Source organism: Sus scrofa, chromosome 3, assembly GCF_000003025.6.
Source record: "Sus scrofa isolate TJ Tabasco breed Duroc chromosome 3, Sscrofa11.1, whole genome shotgun sequence".
Taxonomy (NCBI): Eukaryota; Metazoa; Chordata; class Mammalia; order Artiodactyla; family Suidae; genus Sus; species Sus scrofa.
In genome coordinates this window covers 49,376,286-49,397,196 of record NC_010445.4, presented here as the reverse complement: position 1 = coordinate 49,397,196, position 20,911 = coordinate 49,376,286, and the positions used below count along the sequence as shown (strand labels likewise).

General features: G+C 46.3%; 1 protein-coding gene across 2 annotated transcripts in view; it reads right to left on the bottom strand.

The window, feature by feature from the left end:
• Positions 1-7,297, bottom strand: part of FHL2 (four and a half LIM domains 2) — a 58,560-nt gene extending 51,263 nt beyond the window's left edge. The window contains exon 1 of one of the 2 annotated variants that reach the window (XM_021087113.1): positions 7,155-7,297. The gene's annotated coding sequence lies outside the window, so the exon portion shown is untranslated. The remainder of the gene's footprint in view (positions 1-7,154) is intronic. The other variant, XM_021087116.1, reaches the window with a different exon arrangement.

Sequence of the window (20,911 nt, the reverse complement as noted above, 5' to 3'; positions counted from 1 at the left end):
CGGGATCCGAGCCGCGTCTGCGACCTACACCACAGCTCACGGCAACGCCGGATCGTTAACCCACTGAGCAAGCGCAGGGATCGAACCCGCAAACCTCATGGTTCCTAGTCGGATTCGTTAACCACTGCGCCACGACGGGAACTCCCCTCCATGTCTTTGACAGCAACATGAACACAAATCTTTACATCCCAACCTCTTCCCACAGCCCCACCTGTGGCGCTGGAAATGCTTATCATCTTTTCTATGTGAACTGCTTTCTGTTCTTTTCTGTTCCATCTTTCCCCTGTTCTAGTCTATTTCATTTTATTCTTTAAAATGTGTGGGTCTCCATCCATTAGATGGGTTTCATAGCTCACCGAGAACTAGGAAGCTGACCACCACTTCGAAAACCTCACGTTTGGGGGGAGATGCAGGCAAAGGAGAACTCAGGGTTCCCTTGTGGAAGGACAGCAGAGAAAAAAGCACCAGATTCAGAAAAATGTCACAGACCTCAGCACTCTCAGCTGTCTACAGCCTGCTGGGAAAAGAAGAACATCTGACTTTACCACGGTGCCCAGGGTGAGGGTCACATCCTAGATGTTCCTTATAAGAAGCTTGACTTCCGGTTTCTTGCCTTCCTTGTGAAAGGAACAAAAATGTCTGAACAAACTTCAAGTGTAGTGGATGTTTTTGAAATGAGGTTCCAGTTGTGGCCAGGGGAGCCTGAGACTTGTGTGGGTAATGATTTATGAATGACAGTGGAGAGCTTCTAAGAAGTCAAGTGACATCTATGACAGTGGCTGGCCAGGGTCTTTGTCTCTCAGGGATCCTCCTTCAGTTCCTACACTGGGTCACTCACGGTTCAGGAACAGGTGACAGCTTAATGAGCAGGACAGAGTCTCTGCTTTAACGGAAGAAGGGACCCGAATCTTGGGGTGGGCACACATGTGAGATACATGCTTTGAGAAAAAGGAAACAAGGGCAAGGAGCTACAGTGGCAGAGAGTGTGACTTTAGATGGGACGTTCAGGGCCGGCTCTCAGATGCGAAGGTAGAGGGAGGAAGGTGTGTGTGGTTTTTCTTAGGGGAGAGCCTGGCTGACTAGTGGCACCAGTAAGTGCAAAGGCCCTGGGGCAGGCACGGCTGGGAAAGGGCAGGGCAGCTGGAGCAGCCTGGATGGAGCAGGAAAGGAAGATTAGGTCACATTCCAGGGCCTGGAGTGTGGAGGGCTCTGGAGATTAAGTCGCCCTGGATCCTATTTTGATTTGAGAAGGCACTGGAGACTTTTGGCAGAAGAGCAGTCTGATATAAGCTGGAATATGATATCAAAACTGAAAGAGAGACGTGTGGTTAAATTGAGTTCACGCTGGTCTCCGGAGCTGCCCGGCTGCTCCTGCCTGAGGCAGGCTGAGGTGTGCTGATACTTCCCAGGAAGCAGTGAAGCACTGCCTGCAAAAGCAGCAACAGCTCAGGGCGGTGCAGATGCAGCCACAGTTAACACCAGATGCAAGCTGCATCTGTGACCTACACCACAGCTCACGGCAATGCCGGATCCTTAACCCACTGAACAAGGCCAGGGATCGAACCTGAGTCCTCATGGTTCCTAGTCAGATTTGTTAACCTCTGAGCCATGACGGGAGCTCCCAGATGTTAGTATTAATTGCCCAATAAAAATTCCCTTCAAAACATTATTATGATCATTAATCATGACTTCTGCTGTGTACCACAGGGTAGGGAGTGAGAGTATCAGGCCTGTTCCCAAGCCAGTAGCACAGAAGGAAAAGCACCTGCCACAAGGAAAACTGCTGGCTCCTTCCCGGGTCTTAACCTTCTCAGCCTGATCCAACACCACGGCCCAGGCCAGGGAGCGCTTCCCAGCCAGCTGCTGAGCCAAGGCACCACTGTCTCCCAGGACTGACTAAGGAGGCCAACTCCTTCCTAGGCTTTGAGGAGGGGAGAATGAAACACAACAGTGAAGGGCACACAGAAAGCCTCATGGGCTCACCCCCATGCCCTGAGTTGGCACAGCCTGGGTTCGGATCCCAGTTCCCCTGCTCCTCTGAGCCCTTCACTCCTCAGGGACTGGGGTCCTCATGTACAAATGAGGAGGCAGAGGCAGTCATCGTAGAGCTGTCGTGTGTGCATGTATGTGCACACACGTGTAGCACGCCCAAGGGGGCTGATCCCCCAGCTCTCGAAGACCAGCCACTGCCCCTCCTCTAACCAGGAGCTCATTTCAGTTTACATTTGGAACTCAAATTAGTCCTAGCTGAGATCTTTAGAGAGTTTTTTTTTTTGTTTTTTTTTTTTCTGTTTTAATTCTGGGGAGCCAGGACACCTCTGTTTAATCTTTTCTTTCCTTTTTTCTCTTTACAGCTGCACCTGTGGCATATAGAAGTTCTCAGGCTAGGGATCAAATCAGAGCTGAAGTTGAGGCCTACACCACAGCCACGGCAACACCAGATCCTACGTCCAAGCTTGCGGCAACACCAGAGTCTTATCCCACTGAGTGAGGGTCAGGATCAAACCAAATCCTCAGAGAGACAACGTCGGGTCTCTTAACCTGCTGAGCCACAATGGGAACTCTCATTTGCTCTTATAAAAGGTTGCTTTTTAGAAACATTTCAGAGAGAACAAAGAAAACAAAGCAGCCCTGTTCCTAGGTCATCAGGGCTCCCCTCCCACACACAGTGTCTCAGCTTCCCCAGCGCCACGCCCCTCACCTGGCAGGACCACTTGCGTGTTCAGCTCAGCCTTGATCCTGTTCATCCCGGACTATCCAGCCTTTTATAATTCCTCACTTCCTCGGCCTCCACACCACCGTCTACACAAGCTCTACCTCGAGTGCTTCCTATTGCAAGTAACATTCCTGCAGAAACACCAGCGTGTTCCTATAACATCTCTGCAGGCTGTTCAGACCGAAGCCTTCAGAGTGTTCTCTTGTTCCGAACTGGATCCCGCCGGGTCCCAAAGTCCTGGAAGCCAGGCCCTGTCTGTCACCAGAGTGCGCCTTCTCTGGCGATAACACTTTTCTAGGCCTGTTTCCTTATCTGAAAATAGGAGTAACAAGAATAACTGCAATAATAATAATAATAACACCCACCTGTAGGGTGGTTGTGCGTTAGGTAAGCTAATTATATGCTTCCCAGATATAGTGATCATTCAATAACTTTTACCTACTCTTTTAAGAGGCTAATCATTCTGATGGGTTATTTACAGTTTTTATAATTGGCAGCAATAATTAGAAAATGCTTTCCATTTGTATGGAATTTTGCCATAAAAACTTTCGTGATTAGTCTCAGTGTAGAAAATTTAGCAACCTACTTAAAGTGTAGAGAAAATATAAAATTACTAATCTTATCCCTCAAAAATAATAATTTTGTATATTTTGGTATATTTTTTCAGCACTTTTATGTAAGTTAAGAAAATTATAGGAATATAGCTTTGTATTGATTTTTTTAATTTAAAAGTTCTATGCAAACTTTATTTTTGATGATATGCCATACCACAGCTATATCACTATTTAAATTTACTCAACTTTTGAGCAATCTCACTGTTTATCATTTTAGTTATTACATATAATATATTGTCATGGAGTTCTCATCGTGGCTCAGTGGTTAAGGAACCCGACTGGCATCCATGAGAATGCAGGTTCAATCCCTGGCCTCGCTCAGTGGGTTAAGGATCTGGCATTGCCATGAGCTGTGGTATAGGTCGCAGAGGTGGCTTGGATCCCAAGTTGCTGTGGCTCTGGCGTAGGCCAGCAGCTACAGCTCCGATTCTACCCCTAGCCTGGGAACCTCCACATGCCACAGGTGTGGCCCTGAAAGACAAAAAAATAAATAAATAAAAATAAAAAATATTATGTTGTCATATAACCATGTGTGCCTTCATATTATCCATTTATCTTCCCACAAAGACAGGGATCTAGAAAGAAGCAGAGTAATCAACACCCTTTATTCTTCTGTGTTCAGGCTTTATTTACTTATTTTTTTTCTTTTCTTCTTCTTTTTTTTTTTTTTTTTTGTCTTTTTGCCTTTTCTAGGGCCACACCCGCGGCATATGGAGGTTCCCAGGCTAGGGGTCCATTTGGAGCTCTAGCTGCCAGCCTACACCAGAGCCACAGCAACGCGGGATCCGAGCCGCGTCTGCAACCCACACCACAGCTCACGACAACACTGGATCCCCAACCCACTGAGCAAGGCCAAGGACCGAATCCGAAACCTCATGGTTCCTAGTCGGACTCGTTAACCACTGAGCCATGACGGGAACTCCCTCTGTTCAGGCTTTATAGGCACAGTCCTGAGCCTAGACAAAAAGTGCCCTGGTGGCCCCTGCATATGGCTGGGACTGCTGGCTACCCACCCCTTCGTGCTCATCAGATGGCTCCCAGGCAGAGAGAGAAGTCTCAGTGAGTTCTTCAAAACCAAAAAGAAATGTTTGCACTTTCCCCTTAAAATCTAATTGTGCAATCTTAATAAAACATCTGGAGCACATTTTATGTGTTGTTGGCTTGATAAGGTTTTATTTCACTTTAACTTTTCGGTATTATTTATTTATTTATTTTTTGGCCACAGCATGTAGCAGCTTAATGTTGAATCTCAGTTCCCAGACCAGGGATTGAACCTGGGCTGCAGAAGTGAAAGCACTGTATCTTAACCCCTAGACCACCACAGAAGTCTCCAAAGCATTACTTTTTAACTATAACAAAGTATTCTATTAAAATGAATTTTTATTCCTTTTCTATCTAAAATTTATCTTTCAATTTTTTTTTAAATTTTTTGCTTTTTAGGGGTGCACTGCAGCATGTGGAAGTTGCCAGGCTAGGGGTTGAATTGGAGGCACAGTTGCCAGCCTACACCACAGCCACTGCAACTCAGGATCCAAGATGTGTCTGTGACATACAACAGGTCGCTGACCCACTCACTGAGGGAGGCCAGGGATCGAACCCACATCCTCATGGATAATAGTCGGGCTCATTACCACTGAGCCACAATGGGAACTCCCTTTAATTTCAATTTATACTCCCCATTTTATTATTTTTGGATTCAGCTTACTCTATTTAACAGGGGAGATTTCTTCCCTCTCTTCTAAAGCTAGCATTAAATTAATGGTTGATCTACAGCAGAAATCAACAGAACATTTTAAATCAACTATGATGAAATTTTTAAATAAAAAATTAAAAAACAAAAAAATTTTTAAAATAAATTAGCGGTTGATCTTACAACAGGACCTCTTAGAATCAATAAATAGTTAATAAATAATGAAATGCTGAGTTGTTATCTTTGAGTAGTAAGACTACACATGTAGTCTTCTCTCTACTAGTTTGTATTTTCTATGATAAACATATATTTGTATAGTAAGAAAAAAAAAAGAGAGAGAACATAAACACTATGAATAACTTCACCTCCTTCTTTGTGGTGTTAAAAATAAAACAACAGGCCCCAAATGGAATTGCATATGCTAAGCCCACCTCCCAAAACTGAGGCTCAATTACAGTTCCAGTTCTCCCAGAAATGGAGCCTTAAACCAGTCGATCAGGAATGGCTTGACCAGGACAGTTGGGTCATCTGCCTGATTGACCCCTGTCATCCCCTAAAGGAAAGTAACCTTCCAATAACCAACCCACATTTTTGTCAAGTATGGCTTCCTTGTTAGAGGCTCCCTTCTGCCATTAAAAGTCTTCCACTCTGTCCAGCTCCTCAGAGCTCCTCTCCATCCGCTGGATGGGGCCCTGCTTGATTCATGAATCACTGAATCAAACCAGTAAGAACTTTAACATTTACTGTTGAATGTTTTTAATAGTGGGGAGAAGAGAATTTAAAATCACTGTCTTGGCTACCTACTCTTCAATATGAAGTATTTTAGAGACCAGTGGAAGGTGTGTAGGTACCTGTTTTAGAGTTGAGGGTTGCAGAGAGAAGCATGGTTCAGCTCCCCAAATCAGTGGAAGCGCTAATAGAATGATGAAAATCTAAAGGTGTAAAATGTCCTTGAAGATAGCGAGATGGGAGTGAGCCGGTGAGAGTACACTTTATGCGAAAATACGCAGCTTGTCATGGAAGTGACTCATTAAGATTTTCTTAATAATATAGAAGGGCTATATGTAATCATTTGAGTCAACTGGTTGACTACTCCATTAAAAACAAACAAAAAAATATTTTTACGATAGAATGGATCCCAAATGTAATCATTTGAGTCAATTGGTTGACTACTCCATTAAAAACAAACAAAAAAACATTGTTAGGATAGAATGGATTCCAAATGTAATACTTTATTACCGTGCATTTTGTTTTTATAAACCCAGCAACGAAACAAGAGTCAAAGAACGTTCCTCAAGAAATGAAACAACCATAAACCTAAATAGAGCAAATATATGATAAAGAAGCATTAGCCTATAACACAGGTGTTAATCCATCTGTTGACTTCAGAATTATTTTTTAAAAACTCATCTGGCAGTTTTTTGTTTTTTTTAGATCAGACTTGATAAAATGCCTTGCTTGGAGACTGGCAGGAGGATGACACCTCTTATCACTTAAGTGTCATTTTATCAGCATTAACATTACCTTGCAGCTGGCTCTAAAGCATTACCCAGTACTGTGTCTTGCGTTATCTCCTGCTCTAGAAATTAGTAAAATATTAATGCATTTCCTTGTTAAAGCACACAACGGTGATCTGCACTCTCGAACCATCAGCTGTTAACAAGTCAGCTTGTATAAACACACTTTCCCAGCAAAACCAGATTCATCACTAGTTTGCCTTTTCCCCCCAGGCTATCCGGAAATTCTGTCAGGGAGAAAAAAGCTCAAGGGCACTGTGGTTTTCCCCCCCCTCCGGTGTTGATTTTTATCATTTTTTTCTTTTTCTTTCCTCTTTAAAAAAAAGCTTTCCGGTGTTTGAAACTCAGAATAAATGCCTGATTCCCACTGAGAGAGGGTAAGAAGAAAAGGGGTTCCCCTGGGTTCTTAACATTCCTATGGGTCCTTGCCGTAGCTTCAGGGATCTCGAGAGCTTTGCTGCTGGTGGGAACCAGCTGCCACAGCCACCTTGGTCCCCTTTGGGGTCTGAGTCCACAGTGCCCGGAGCTCCCTCTCAGGGCTGGAACACTCCCTCCGCACAGTGTGGGGAGGAAGTCTGGCAAGGGAGAGGAAGAGAAAGGAGAAACTGGAGCCTTACCTGGCTGGTTTCAGCCTGACTGGAGGGGACAGTGGCTGCTGAGCCAACCGTCCCAACTTGTATGCAGCTGCCGGCAAGCTGGGCTATAAATAAGGCAGGTCCAGAGCTCAGGAGATAAGAACCCAGCCCTCGCTCTTGCAAGCCTTTTAAGGTATGCAAATTAAAGGAGCCTCAGCCCCTAGATGGGAAGGGGCTGCCAGCCACCATCTGGCCTGCCTGCTTCAAGGACATCCCGGGCCTGGCACCTATTCCGATGATCCCAAGAGGAGGAGGCAAAGGGAGAGCCGGGGTGCCAGGAAGGGATCTCCCTTTGTCAGACAAGTAGCAGAGCATCTGAGGGCCGCCCTTCAGGTTGGGGGGTTTGTCACTGAGGCACAGAAGCAGGAGGAAATTTCCCCAGGACACACAGTGGCAGGAGTGGATTTTCAGCAGAACCCCACCCCACCCTGGCTTCAAGAGCATTTGCTTAGGAAGATTCCGGGAAGACAAGGATTGGGCTTAATAAACCCTGGGAACCGGGGAAGTTAGGGGTGGGCGAGTTACAGTCCTCACCCCAGATCCTTGCACCTCAGCCTGAGGCGAGTGTTCCTGGAGCCAAGTCATCTTCTCTAAAGAACACGAACTCTTACCACAGCCTTTTAAAATCATGTGCTGGAAGAGTAGGGAGAAGATTAACTTGAGGGAGCCACAGATCCTGATTCCTCCCTACATTTCTTATTTATTAAATTGCTTCTGAAAGGCGCTTCATCCCAAGACAGTGGTCTGCGTGACCACTGCGATTCCAGGTCTGGGAATTTATTCTGAGGAGAGAATCACGGATGTGGGCAGAGAGGCAGCCACGGGGACATTTCCTGCAGCTCTTTTTGTAATTGGAAAAAGCTGGGAACAACTTGAGTAGCTAATAACAGAGGGCTGGTAAGTACGTCCATAAAGGAAATACGCTGCAACCTTTAGAAATGCCGTGGAAGAGTATTTAATGACACAGAAACTGTATTATGACCATTAGAAGTAAGAAAGCAGGCTGTCTGAATGGGAAGACAGGGTGTTTGTAGTGAGTGACTGCAGACATCAGCCCCCACACACACTCTGAAAGTATGTGCACCAAATGTGAGCATGAGGCTATGGGTTGATGGAGCTATGGGTGGTATGGTACGGGCTATGGATGGCAGAACCAGGGCTGATTTTATTTTCTTCCTTGGCTCATACACAATCTCTAAATGGTTTACAATGATCTTATATCACTTTTATAATAAGAACTTTCATTCCATTTGAAACCTAAGTCTCTGAAGAGGTCCCGTCAAGGCTCAGCAGAAACGAATCTGACCAGCATCCAAGAGGACGCAGGTTCGACCCCTGGCCTCGCTCAGTGGGTTAAGGATCTGGCACTGCTGTGAGCTGTGGTGTAGGTCATGGACAAGGCCTGGATCTGGTGCTGCAGCTGTGGTGTAGGCCAGCAGCTATAGCTCCGATTCGACCCCTAGCCTAGTGGATATGGCCCTAAAAAGACCAAAAAAAAAAAAAAAAAAAAAACCCAAGAAAACACTAAGTCTCTGAGAATCAGAAGAGAGCTCTCTGTGCCTCTGTTAATGAACCCACATTTATTTTAGGATCACAGGGTTTCTTGGGGTCTCCCCAGTGCCAATACCAATGACATGACATAGCAATGCCAACAGGGTCCCTAAGAGTCCCCAACAAACAAGGTAAGTCAAGAGAAGTGAGAGAAAAAACAAAGCAATAAAACACTGAGAAAGAAGAGTGAGAAGTTAGAGAGTGCATGTAATGGGGTGACAGGGACCATCCAGAGCCTCAGCTCAGCCCTGCACATCTCCAGTCGGAGCCTGGCCACTGACACGACATGTCAACATTGTATGGTCTGTCTGTAGGATTTGCATGTTCTGATGACAACTCACTCTTCTTTCTGACCTTAGTATTGACATCCAAGCCTGTGGGGTAGAGCACTTCCCACTGGTTTCCCAGGGTGCCTGGTACAGAGGCACCCAATCTTCCTACTGCTTCTCTTTCAGATGCCGAAACCAGAATGGGCCACCCCTTCTGTGAAAAAGACCTGGTCCAAGGCTCACACCAGGCAGCTTCAAAGCACTTGAGCTGCAGTTACAGCAGGGGGCCTTTAACAAAGCTCATCCCTCTGTCGGAGGCCAAGCAGCCCTCTGGGCTGTTCTTTGCAGCTTTTGGAGCCAAAGCCCCTCCTGGACAGTCCCCCTAAAGCCTACCTAAGGCCAGCCTCTGATCTCAGCGCTCACTCTCACTTGTGGCTGAGGGCCCTGGTGAAAAGGGGCAACTCCAGCTTCAGGCCAGTTCCCCAAACAAAGGAAGACATCAGGGCAGGTACGGGTGGAAGAGTGGCTTCTCCTGGAGGAAGCCAGGCCTGAGGCAAGAAACTAGGGTGCCCACGACACCTCGGCCTCTGTAAGGGGTGGTTTAAGGGCTCTTCCTCAATTCCAGGGGCAGCGCTTGGAAGCATCTGCTGCGACACTCTCCCTTCAGCCATGCTGATTCCGTTCCCCTTCAAGGGGACACTCAATCCTGGGAGCAGTGGGCTGGGCCTTCTGACACTCACCGACCCCTCCGCCAGCAGGCACGCGTGGGCAGCAGCAGGAGGCTGTGGCCCAGGGTTCCAAGGTGTGGCCAGAGCTGGGGGTGCAGGGAGAAGCCCTGAATGTGGGTGGGGCACTGCCTCTCTTCCACGACACACAGAGGAAAGGCTGACCAGAACTTCTTGATCCAGTGTTCAAAAACTCGAAGACCAAACTGAAGGTCATCTAGGTTTGGGACAAACATTGATTTTAGCCAGCATCTAAGTAAGGGGCCCCCACTGGGAGCCAGAAACTGGTAGGCAGAGCATCGATAGAAGATGGGGACCGACAGCCCAGGATTGCCGGGACTTTGTCCCTGGCACCATAGCATATTGGTTCTCAGGCCTTTTGCCCACAAGGTCATGAAATCTCCTTGTGCGTCCATCTGTACTTTACATTCTTTTTTTTTTTCCCCAATAAATAGTCATTGTGCTTCTTCCATGTGTCAAGCACTGGGGTAGGTCCAGGAGTCTCCACCCTGAAAGAGCTCACAGTCCCCCTTGTACTGTCATTGCCTGAGCCTCTCGCCTTGAATCTGGGGTATTTTCCCTCCTGGTCACTGTCATTGCCATTTCCTGCTGTGCCCCACTGTCACCTTTCTGTGGCATGGTGGTCACCAGTGCTCCTTGCCCTGGGGTGGGCAGCCTTAATCTTTCTATGGACTTGGCCCTACTGCTCCTGGGACCTCCCACAACTGAGTTTTTTAAGCAGGATGGGCACCTCCCCCAGCTGCCCTAGTCCCTAGGGTCCCAGAGGCCCACCCAGACTGACTGCCCTCCCTGAGTGGGAAGGCACAGGGGCTGAGGTACCTGCCTTGAGCAAGAGGGAGCTAGTTCCTTCTGCCCCAGACAGATTTCCCCTCATTGGATGAGCAGATTCCATGATGGTAGAAGATGAGCTAATCAGGCAGCCAGAGAAGGACCAGCAGGGGGCAAGAGGAGGAGCCCTTAGCGATGAGGCCAAAAGCTGCAGAGAGCAGTTCCCTGGAGTTGAGACAGGGAGGAGCATCACCTCCTGCACTGAAAGAAGCGAGAAGGAAGGAGAACCCCCTCCTCATGCTGGGACGTCCTTGGTGCAGAACCTGCTTGGGGATCAGAGAGGCCAAGCACACGGCCTGCTGCCTGTCACTCCACAGAGCCAGGACAGGCCTGGCATTTGCTGCCGCAGTGTCCTTGTCTGCTCCATGTGCTATGACAGTTATCTCTCCATAAACATTCCTTCTGCAAATCCCAGAACAATAAACAGGCCAGAATGGCTGCATAAACGTCCAACCGTGTGAATACAGCTGCAAACAGCTCTGGAAAGTTTCAGCCTGAAAAACAGCATCACCATTTGTTGGTGTGACAGAATCCAGGCATCTTTTCTCTTGAACTTGGCATATACTGAGCTAGCTTGGGTGTTGAAATGTCGAAGCTAACTTGGTGATGACCAGGGTCTCAGGGGCCTGTCAGCCACCACACCTGCAGGCAGAATGCTTGTGCGTGCCCAGGACTGACCTAAGCTTTCCTCACGGAAGGTGCCTGCCTCGGACAGGTCACTCTGCTTCACATGCCAAAAGCATAAAATGCCACACAACAGCAGAAAGCATCATTCCTCAAACTCCTCATACTGAGGACTCCAATAGTTTCTCCCCTAAACCCCTATCAAATCTGCTCTTACAAGCATCATCCCCACCAATTCACACTGTAGATTCTCTGCCTAAGGTCATCCTCTGCTTTTGTTCTCTGGCTTTGGGTTGGGTTTGGCCAGGGGAGGGGACCAGCAGAAAGAAGAAAGGAGAGAGAGGTCAGGTCTTTTGTGCTCCCTGCAGGTGGCCCTGTCCTCTAGGGAAGGCCTCTCCAGGCTCTGGTAACAGTTCTTCCCCTAGACACTAAAGGCTGAGGGAGCAATGATGCATACAGCGGCTAGTTCCAAGGTCCTGCATTCTCCATGACTGGTTTCCCTAACAGACCACATTTTTTGAGAGCATCCCTTTGGTAAAACTCTCCTCCAGGTACCTGGGTCAGGTGTGGCCTCTCTCCTGCCTGGACCCTGATGGATGCAGAAGAAAAAGATCAAGTGTCCTCAGAAGATAGAGAGAATGGGTATCGTGGCCCCCAGCCCTGGCCCCACAGGGCTGTGAGTGACCGGGAGGGTGGGTGTGACCAGGAGATTGCATCTAGTGATGCTACACCCACTGCCTGGAGTTGCACAGGCCTCAGTTGCTGGTGCAGTAAACATCAGGAGGGCACCAGTAAAGCCAGGGGGAGAACATTCTACTGTGCTGGGGGAATGGATGCCCAAGATCCTCACTAAATTGCCATAAGGGGGGCAGTTCCCATTGTGGCCCAGCGGTAACAAACTCAACTAGTATCCATGAGGACACAGGTTGGATCCCTGGTCTCACTCAGTGGGTTGAGGATCCGGCATTGCCGTGAGCTGTGGAGTAGGTCACAGATGCGGCTTGGATCTGGTGGTGTAGACTGGCAGCTACAGCTCCGATTGGACCCCTAGCCTGGGAACTTCCATATGCTGTGGGTATGACTCTTTAAAAAAAAAATTCTGTAGGGGAAATAAAGCAATATTTCCTGCATAGCCAGGTTTCTAGACCAAGATACATATCTGCTTTAATGACAGCTCCACCTGACACTTACTGAGCTCTTATGATGCACGAAGCACCGTCAGACGCACAGCCAGTGCCTGGTGGAGCCAGCCTTGGATCCGCATCCACGAGCTGCCTGGTCATGCTGTTAACAGCACACTTCCTGGGCCCTTCCCTGTAGGGGAGGCTTGAGAAGCAGCTGGGGAAACACCTGGGGTTCTTACTCTGTACTCCCTCCACTCTTTATCTGCCTCTTTTTCTCCTGCCAAAGGAGGGAGATGAGGGGACCTCTGAGTGGCAGGAAGGAGACTTGAGAGTCTGAAGCCAAACCCAGCTGGCCTCCAAAAAGTAAGAGGCCTCCGTGAACAAGAGGCCACTGGTTCACAGGTGTGCCCAAGCTCCTGGAAGCTTCCTGCCTTCTTGAGTGCCAGTTGTTGTTCCACAGGGGCTGACATTTGAAGCCAGACTAATGAAAGGATGGAAAAGACAAAGAGAACAGGGTTCTGCAGGTGGGCGCCTTGCTCCCACCTCCACAGGCCAACCCGTCTTCCTGCTCACTCCCAAGTTCATAAAAGCTGAAACTAAAGAGCCTGGAGAAAGAGAGGGAGTCATCTCTCAGCTGCCGTTTCCTGCATCATCATCAGAGAGGCGCACTACATTCCTGTCCAGGCCACTAGCGTGCTTACTGACACTGCTCTGATTGCCCTTCTGGTAACCATCCGATCTAGAGGGACCTTCCTGAGAGCCCCCACTGCAAAGGCCCAACTGTCCAGCTGAGTGTAAGCAAGAGTGTTCCCAAATCAGAGTTCTTATGACTCATCCTGCACTTGCAGAATTATTTGAAAATGTCCTAAATGCCCAGATTTATGGATACAAGTTCCAGAGGAAAACCCCAAGGTAAATACATTTTTAAATGTTAATATTTTATTGGGGTAGAACCTACATGATATACAATTGACCATTTCAACCATTTTAAGTGGACAGTCAATGGCATTAAGTATATTTACATCGCTGTGCAACCATCACCACCATCCACCCCCAGAACTTTTCAAAACGGAAACACTGCACCCCAGCCTCGCCCCAGCAACCACCACTCCACCATTTTCATCCCTGTAAGTACCCCATGGAAGTGGAATCATATAGGATTTGTCCCTTTGTGACTGGCTAAAGGAAACAAAATTGTGTTTCCTTAATGCTCTCACATGTCACTTCTGATTCCAAATGTGTCTTTTCTCCCACACCAACCAATTCTCCAGTTGTCTGTGGACACCCAAGGAGTGCCCCGTGACCCACTCCAGCTCTGACACTGTCTGGTTGGACAGTGTCAGATTCCAGGTGAAGGGCTCAGGCCACCAGGCACCACGGCTTCAGATGCCCCCTGCTGAACTCTGACCTGCTCTCTCTGCTCAGAGGGTCCCAAGACCCTCCTCAAGTTTTATACTTTGCTAGAATGGCTCACAGAACTCAAGAACCCCCCCCCCCTTTTTTATGTTTTATGTTTACCTGTTTAATGTGAAGGACATAACTCAGAAGCAGCCAGATAGAAGAGAGGCGGGGGCAAAGTACGGAGAGGAGGCCCAGCCCCTCTGTCCACACCCGGCCCTGTGGGTTTGTAGGAAGCTTCCCGCTTCCCGACACAACGGACTGAATCATTAGCAGTAGAGATAAGCACCCCCTCCAGCCCCTCTCTTCTCTGAGGTGAGGAGTGGGATTCAAAGTTCCTACCCTCTAATCACGTGCTTGGTTCCCTTAGCAACCAGCCCCTCAATCCTTAGGGGCTTTTCAAAGGGTCACCTCATTAACATAAATTCAGGTGTGGTTGAAAGAGCGTTGTTATGAATGACAGAATACTCTTTCACCTTCATCCTCTGGAGCTACTTTAGGATCTGGTACAAAATATTACAACAAAAGATGTTCCTTTTGTTATGATCACTTAGGAAATTTCAAGAGTTTTAGGTGCTCTGGCCATAAAGCTGGGGACTATATATATGTGACTGTACATCTCACACTGGCTTCTGTCACCTATAGCACAACATCTTTGAGGTTTAGCCACGTTACAGCCTGTGTCAGAATTTCCTTCATTTTAGACTGAGTCATATTCCATCATCTGTGTGTATGCATGTATTTATCTTGTTAGAAAGAAACTACAGGCCCCAAATGGGGTCCCTTTGCCCTCAGCACAGCAACCAAGACTTTAACTACAGTTTCAGCCTCTCCCCAGAATGTGACTGTCAAACAGACAATCTGAAACTTCCTGGCCAGCACTAGTGAGGTCATCTGCAAAATAAGACCCCTGCCCCTCCCCTCAGGGAAAGCCACCGGACATGAAACAGCCCTTTCTTTCTTTTTTTTTTTTTTTGCTAACAATTTCCTTGTTCCACCCTCCTTCCACCTTTAAAAACCTTCCTTTATTTTTCCCTCCCAGGGCAAACAGGGAGGGGTCAGGACTGCTGTACACAGGCTGGTTCCCAGGCTGCCTTCCAGGCAAGTAGAGCTACAGATACGTGAGATAAGGGGCCTGTGAACATCAGATTAATTCACAGGTTGTCAGACTTACCAGCCGGAGATACAGCAGGTGTTCAGCACCAACCCTGCTGAGTGCACAGGCTCCGTGTGGTTCCTGCTGCCCCACTTGTCCCTAGGTCACGGTGAGATGACCAGTAAGCAAATGAGGCTGGTGTTGACAGGGAGGGAAGCCCCCAGCGGATGACAGTGCTGGCCCTGCAGGCCTGTGTGGGCCCTGTGGGTTCACACAGCAACAAACAGCAACAAAGCCTGAGCTCTTGGGAGGGGGTTCCCGGAGGAGTAAGTGCTACTTGGTGGAGAGACTTCAGTGAACCCAAAAGCAAGGAGGGGGGGACCACACACACCCTTGGGTCTTAGAGGGGGTGTTGGAGCAGGGCTGGGGGACATTTACAGAGCTGCTCAGGTAGTTCTAATGAATCCATCTCTACCTCCATCCCTTCCATCTGAGAACTGGCCTCAAAGGCATTTAAAACAATTCTCTGGAGAAGAAACTAGAGCACAGAATCCCTCAGTTTCCTTTATCACGACCTGACCTGTCATAGTATCGAGGCAGAATACTAACTCAGGTAGTCAGTGGAGGAGCATGGACTTCAATGCATTCTTTGATATGGCTATTGATTAACATTTGTGGCTTAAGGGCTCCAGGGAGTAACATCCCCACAGGGCTTGTTTGCTGTTGGGAGTGTACCTGTGCCTAGATGGACATTAATCCCTAACCCCCTGTGACTCAGTCTATGGGAAGAGAAGGGCAAAGAGACCATGAGACTTAGGGGACATTTCCACCCCTAAGACCCCTGTTGGACAAGGACTGATATAGGTAACTGGGCAAGGCCAGTGGGAGAAAACCACATCTTTCTGGACCCCACGCTGGTACCCCCCATCTTCAAGGGATAAAAACCCCTATAACACAATAGAGAGGGGGGACTCTTCTTCCCCCTTCCAGCTGTCCTGGGAGTTGTTTGCTTTCCTGTAATAAAGACTTTGCTTGCTTGCTGCCTGTGTGTAGCAAAGTTCATTCTTTGGCCCTGTGAACAAGAACCCGGATTCCGGTAATATCTTTCCACCATAAGTGTGTTGTTTAAGTCCTATGTTATCCACCAACAATGTACATTAGGAGTTCTGTTCATCTCTTCACTCAATGGTGCCTCAATCATACGTTGATTTGCTTGGCGAGTCCTGCAGTGGCCTCTTCCACGAAAGGCACTGTGCTGCCACGCAGCTCATCACCTTAGAAACCTTTTGCTCTGTCATACTAAGGAGACACTTCCATGTGAAATCCATGTTTGGTGATTCATTCCTGACCACCCCACCCAGGTGGCCTTTAATTACCTTGTTTTATCTTTAACCACTCTTTAGCTTTGTGAAATAGAATGAAAAGTTTGGATCTCTGACAGATGAAACTGTAGAGGAAAAACAAGAACCACTAGCAGTCTACAGTCCCAGGAGGGCTGACTTTTCAGACGGCATCACTGACTTTAGCTCACGCTCAGCACAGAAGCACAACTCAAGACATGTGGACCCAAGTCAAAGACGTCTTGGAGGCCGGGCCACAGCTGCTGCTGCGATAACTGATGTTTATTTTCCGCACTCCTGTGGAAGTCAGTCCTGGCCCCTAGCTAGTAACCTGAGCCCTGGCGCTGGCCTGGCTGAGTGCTGATGGAGAACTGCAGCCTTGGTGAGAGGGAAAGGTTGACCGTGATCCTCTCGCACTATGAAGAGAATTTAGGAACAGGAGTGGACACTGGCTCAGGAGGCAAAGAGTGGAGCCAGTGTAAGTTACCAAGTGAAACACAGAATCTCTGAATTCAGAAGCTGGATGTCCATCTAATTGTGAGATGCTGGAACACCCAGTGGGCTATTTTTATAATCTTAAGGGAAGACATGAAACACTGAAGTCATAAAGGAAAACACTGAATTGAGCCACAAGAAATATGGGCAAAAAAAATACCATATGCAAAGATTAAAAGGTAAACACAAATTGGAGGAAATATTTATAATCTATAGGGCCAAGTACTAATACACCTAAAACAGTTTGTATAAATTAATATAGGACAAACAATCCAACAGAAAAGTAGGTCAAGAACATAAAGCTGATAATTTAGCAAGCAACCACAATAAAGAGGTCAATAAACTTATTTAAATGTGCCAACCTCACTAGTAATAACATAAATGCAAATAAAAACAAAATTGAGATGTCATTTTTTTCTATCAGATTGGTGAAGATTAAAAGTTGACATTACTCAATGTTGATGGCACAAGAATCAAAAGGCAACTCATATGTAACTGCTGGTGGGAGTAAAAATTAGGTCAAATTTCTGGAAGACAGTTTGGCAATGTTTATTAAAATTTTAAATGAGGAGTTCCCATTGTGGCTCAGTGGTTAACGAATCTGACTAAGAACCATGAGGTTGCAGGTTCCATCCCTGGCCTTCCTCAGTGGGATAAGGATCCAGCACTGCCTTGAGCTGTGGTATAGGTCGCAGACGCAGCCCAGATCCCGTGGTGCTGTGGCTGTGGCGTAGACCAGCGGCTACAGGTCCAATTCGACCACTAGCCTGGGAACCTCCATATGCCATGGGTGCGGCCCTAGAAAACACAAAAAGACAAAAAAAAAAAAATTTAAATGAACCTGGCCATTCATGTAGATATTCCATTCTACTTTAAATTCCATGTTCTAAGAAGATGTTTGCTAATCGTGAAAAGATAAAGATGCAAGAATTTTCAACAAAGAGTTACCTCTAGTAGAAAAAAATGGGAACCAAAATGCTCATCTACAGTTTTAGTCAAATAAATCACTGTACATCGAAACAATACATCACTGAACATAACTCAATCATAACTCATAACTGAGTAAAACATCTAGAACATATATAAATTTAAAAAGGCACGTTATAAAACAGCATGTAAAGCAGGGTTCCATTGATGTAAAGTGGCGTGTTATTTGCTGTGTTTTTACACATGTATTATGGAGAGAGCTGTCCAGAAGTATGTATTGTCAGGGTCGTTTTTTGTTTTTGTCTTTGTTTGCTTTTTAGGGCTGCATGCACAGCATATGGAAGTTCCCAGACTAGGGGTTGAATTAGAGCTACAGCTGTGGGCCTATGTCACAGCCACAGCAACACAGAACCTAAGCTGTTGACTCTCGACAACACCGGATCCTTAACCCACTAAGCGAGGCCAGGAATCAAACCTGCAACCTCATGGTTACTAGTTGGATTCGTTTCCACTGCATCACAATGGGAACTCCCCCCCACCTTTTTTTTTCCAGTGGATTGTTAACATTAGACCCTGGGTTGTTTTCTTTGGGTGGTAGAAAATTGGGAAGTTTTTATTTTATGCTCTACATTTTTCTGAATTATTATTTTTTATAATGGATATGTATAATTTTTAAATAGAAAAAAGAAATTTCTTTTTTCTTTTTGGTTGGCCATGCCCAGCGTACGTGGAAGTTCCCGGGGCCATGGATCAACCTCACCCAAGACATTGCAGTGACAATGCTGGATCCTTAACCCACTGTGCCATGAGGGAACGCCAAAAAAAGGAACATTATTTTTGATAACATCATACATTTTCATGGAGATTCAGCAGCTGAACTAGAACTCAAACTCCTCTGCTTGGATTCCTTGTCTATTCTTCCCCACATTGTCCTGCTGCTGGTCTACTTTTCAGCGATCCAAAGCCTTAGGTACTGCCCATGAGTTAATTAGTAAGAGGATGAAAAATAGGAAGATTCCCAGATTCGCCCACTGTCAGTGGGTGAAGAATTTCTCCACCCCCTTCTGAACATCACCCTATCAGCGACGACAATAATGACAAGTGTCTGCGATCTAAGAGGACAGAGCACTCCAGTTCAATTCTGTTTTTGTAGAAGCACCAAGATAATAGTTGGAGAGTACACCCATCCTTCTTGACATCTGCCTCATAGAGTTACAATCATACCACAGTTTCCAGTTTGTCCTGAACAATCAATACTCAAGCTACCAGATGCTCACGTTTAAACTGAATATGCATTTGGACTTGTTCACACCTCCAACCTCCAGCATCCTTTGATATTATGCTGCTTTCTCAAGCTTATTATAGGCTATACAAAGCAGTATGTTCTCATTCTTGTCCTAACCCCACTCACTTCTACTTTAGGGGAAAGCACTTCAGTCCCTGTTCACCAGGAACAGGTTGGTCATCAACCATCTCTTTTCAAGGCTATTATTCCTCTTGACAAAAATCCTCAGTTGTATTCTGCCTTCATGGGGCCAGCCCCTTGGTTGCCTAACTCCAGTTTCATTGAGTCTTTTTGAATTGTAGCAGCTAGAATTCCTAAAGAACTCATGGTAGTTTGTGCAGAGACGATGTTAGAAGATCTGCACCTTTGAGTGGCTGCCCAACCATAGTGGAAGCAGGTTCAGGGTCTCCTGTGCCAGGTGTCGATATTCACATGGATGAACCTGGTGGCAGCCCAGCAGATTCTTGGAGAGGCCCGGCATCTAAAGGCAATTGTGGGGAGACATTTGGGGAGCCTGCAAAACTGCTGTCACCAATGGATATGGAAGTATTTCAATATTTTAACAACTAGATGATAAGCCTTGGTTACATGCTGGGATGATGGTTTCTGTCTCATTTTCATCATACTATCACCAGGGTTGCATTTCAAAGATGAAAACTGTACTCCTAATTTAGATTTCTCATTGAGCACTCCATCTATCTAGTCAAGTAGAAGTAGTATTCGGGTCCTTTCAGAGCATGTGCGTTGAACAGGTTCCAGGAACGTGGATCATCAATTCCAGACTTTGGACCACTTCCTCTAGCTACTATCACTGTGTCAAACACACAACACAGCTGCTTCAAGTTCCAACACTCGAACCCTGCTGGTGAGAGTGAGCTGGGACTAACAGAAGTCAGAAGCAGGCAGGTAAATCTTTAAAAGACAACTGAATCTATGGCCCATTACCATGGAACTACGTGCCATCTATGTCACTTGATCGCCAACCATTACTCCAAGGGTCATGGATTGCACCAAAGAAATTTCTACTAAAAAGTAGGTCTTCATTTGCTAATCCTGTATTCCATGTCAGAGCTTCCTATTTTGCTCGCTTCCTTTCTAAATTGCAAGTCTCCACTTCATCCCTCACTCCCAGCTTTATTGAGATATAACTGACACATATCACTGCAAGTTTAAGGTATACCATATGATATGCTACACTGTGAAATGATTATCACAGTAAAGTTAGTTACGCATCCACTACTTCACATATTTACCTTTGTTTACGTGGTGAGAACATTTAAGATCCACTCTATTAGCAACTTCCAAGTATAAAATACAATACTATTAACTAGTCACCAAGCTGGACAACAGATCCCCAGAAGTTATTCACTTTGTAACTGGAAGTTTGTACCCTCTGACCAACATCTTCCCACTTTCCTCTACCCTAGCCCCTGGCAACTGCCATTCAACCCTGGTTCTGTGAGTTTAGCTTTTTCAGATTCCACATGTGTATGAGATCATGCAGTATTTGTCTTTCTGTCTGAGATAATTTCATTTAGTATAATGTCTTCAAGGCTCATCCAAGTTGTTGTAAATGACAGGATTTCCTTCTTTTTTATGGCTGAATAATTATAATTTCACATTTTCTTTATCCATTCATCTGTTAATGGAAACTCAGGTTGTTTTCATATCCTGACAATCATGACTAATACTACAATCTCTGAGAGAGTGATTTCATTTCCTTGGGATATATACCCATGAGCAAGATTGCTGTATCATATGGTGCTTCTATTTTTAAGTTTTTGAGGAACTGCCATACCATTTCCATAGTGACTGTATCAATTTACATTCCCACCAAAAGTACATAAGGGTTCCCTTTTCTCCACATCCTCTCCAGAATTTATCTCTTTTCCTTTCAGTAATAGTCATTCTAACAGGTGTGAGGTGATATCTAACTGTGGTTTTGATTTTCATTTCCCTGATGATTAGTAATGTTAAGAATCTTTTCATGTAGCCATCGGTTATTTGTATGTCTATCCAGTTCCTTTGCCCATTTTTTAATCAGATTACTTGTGGG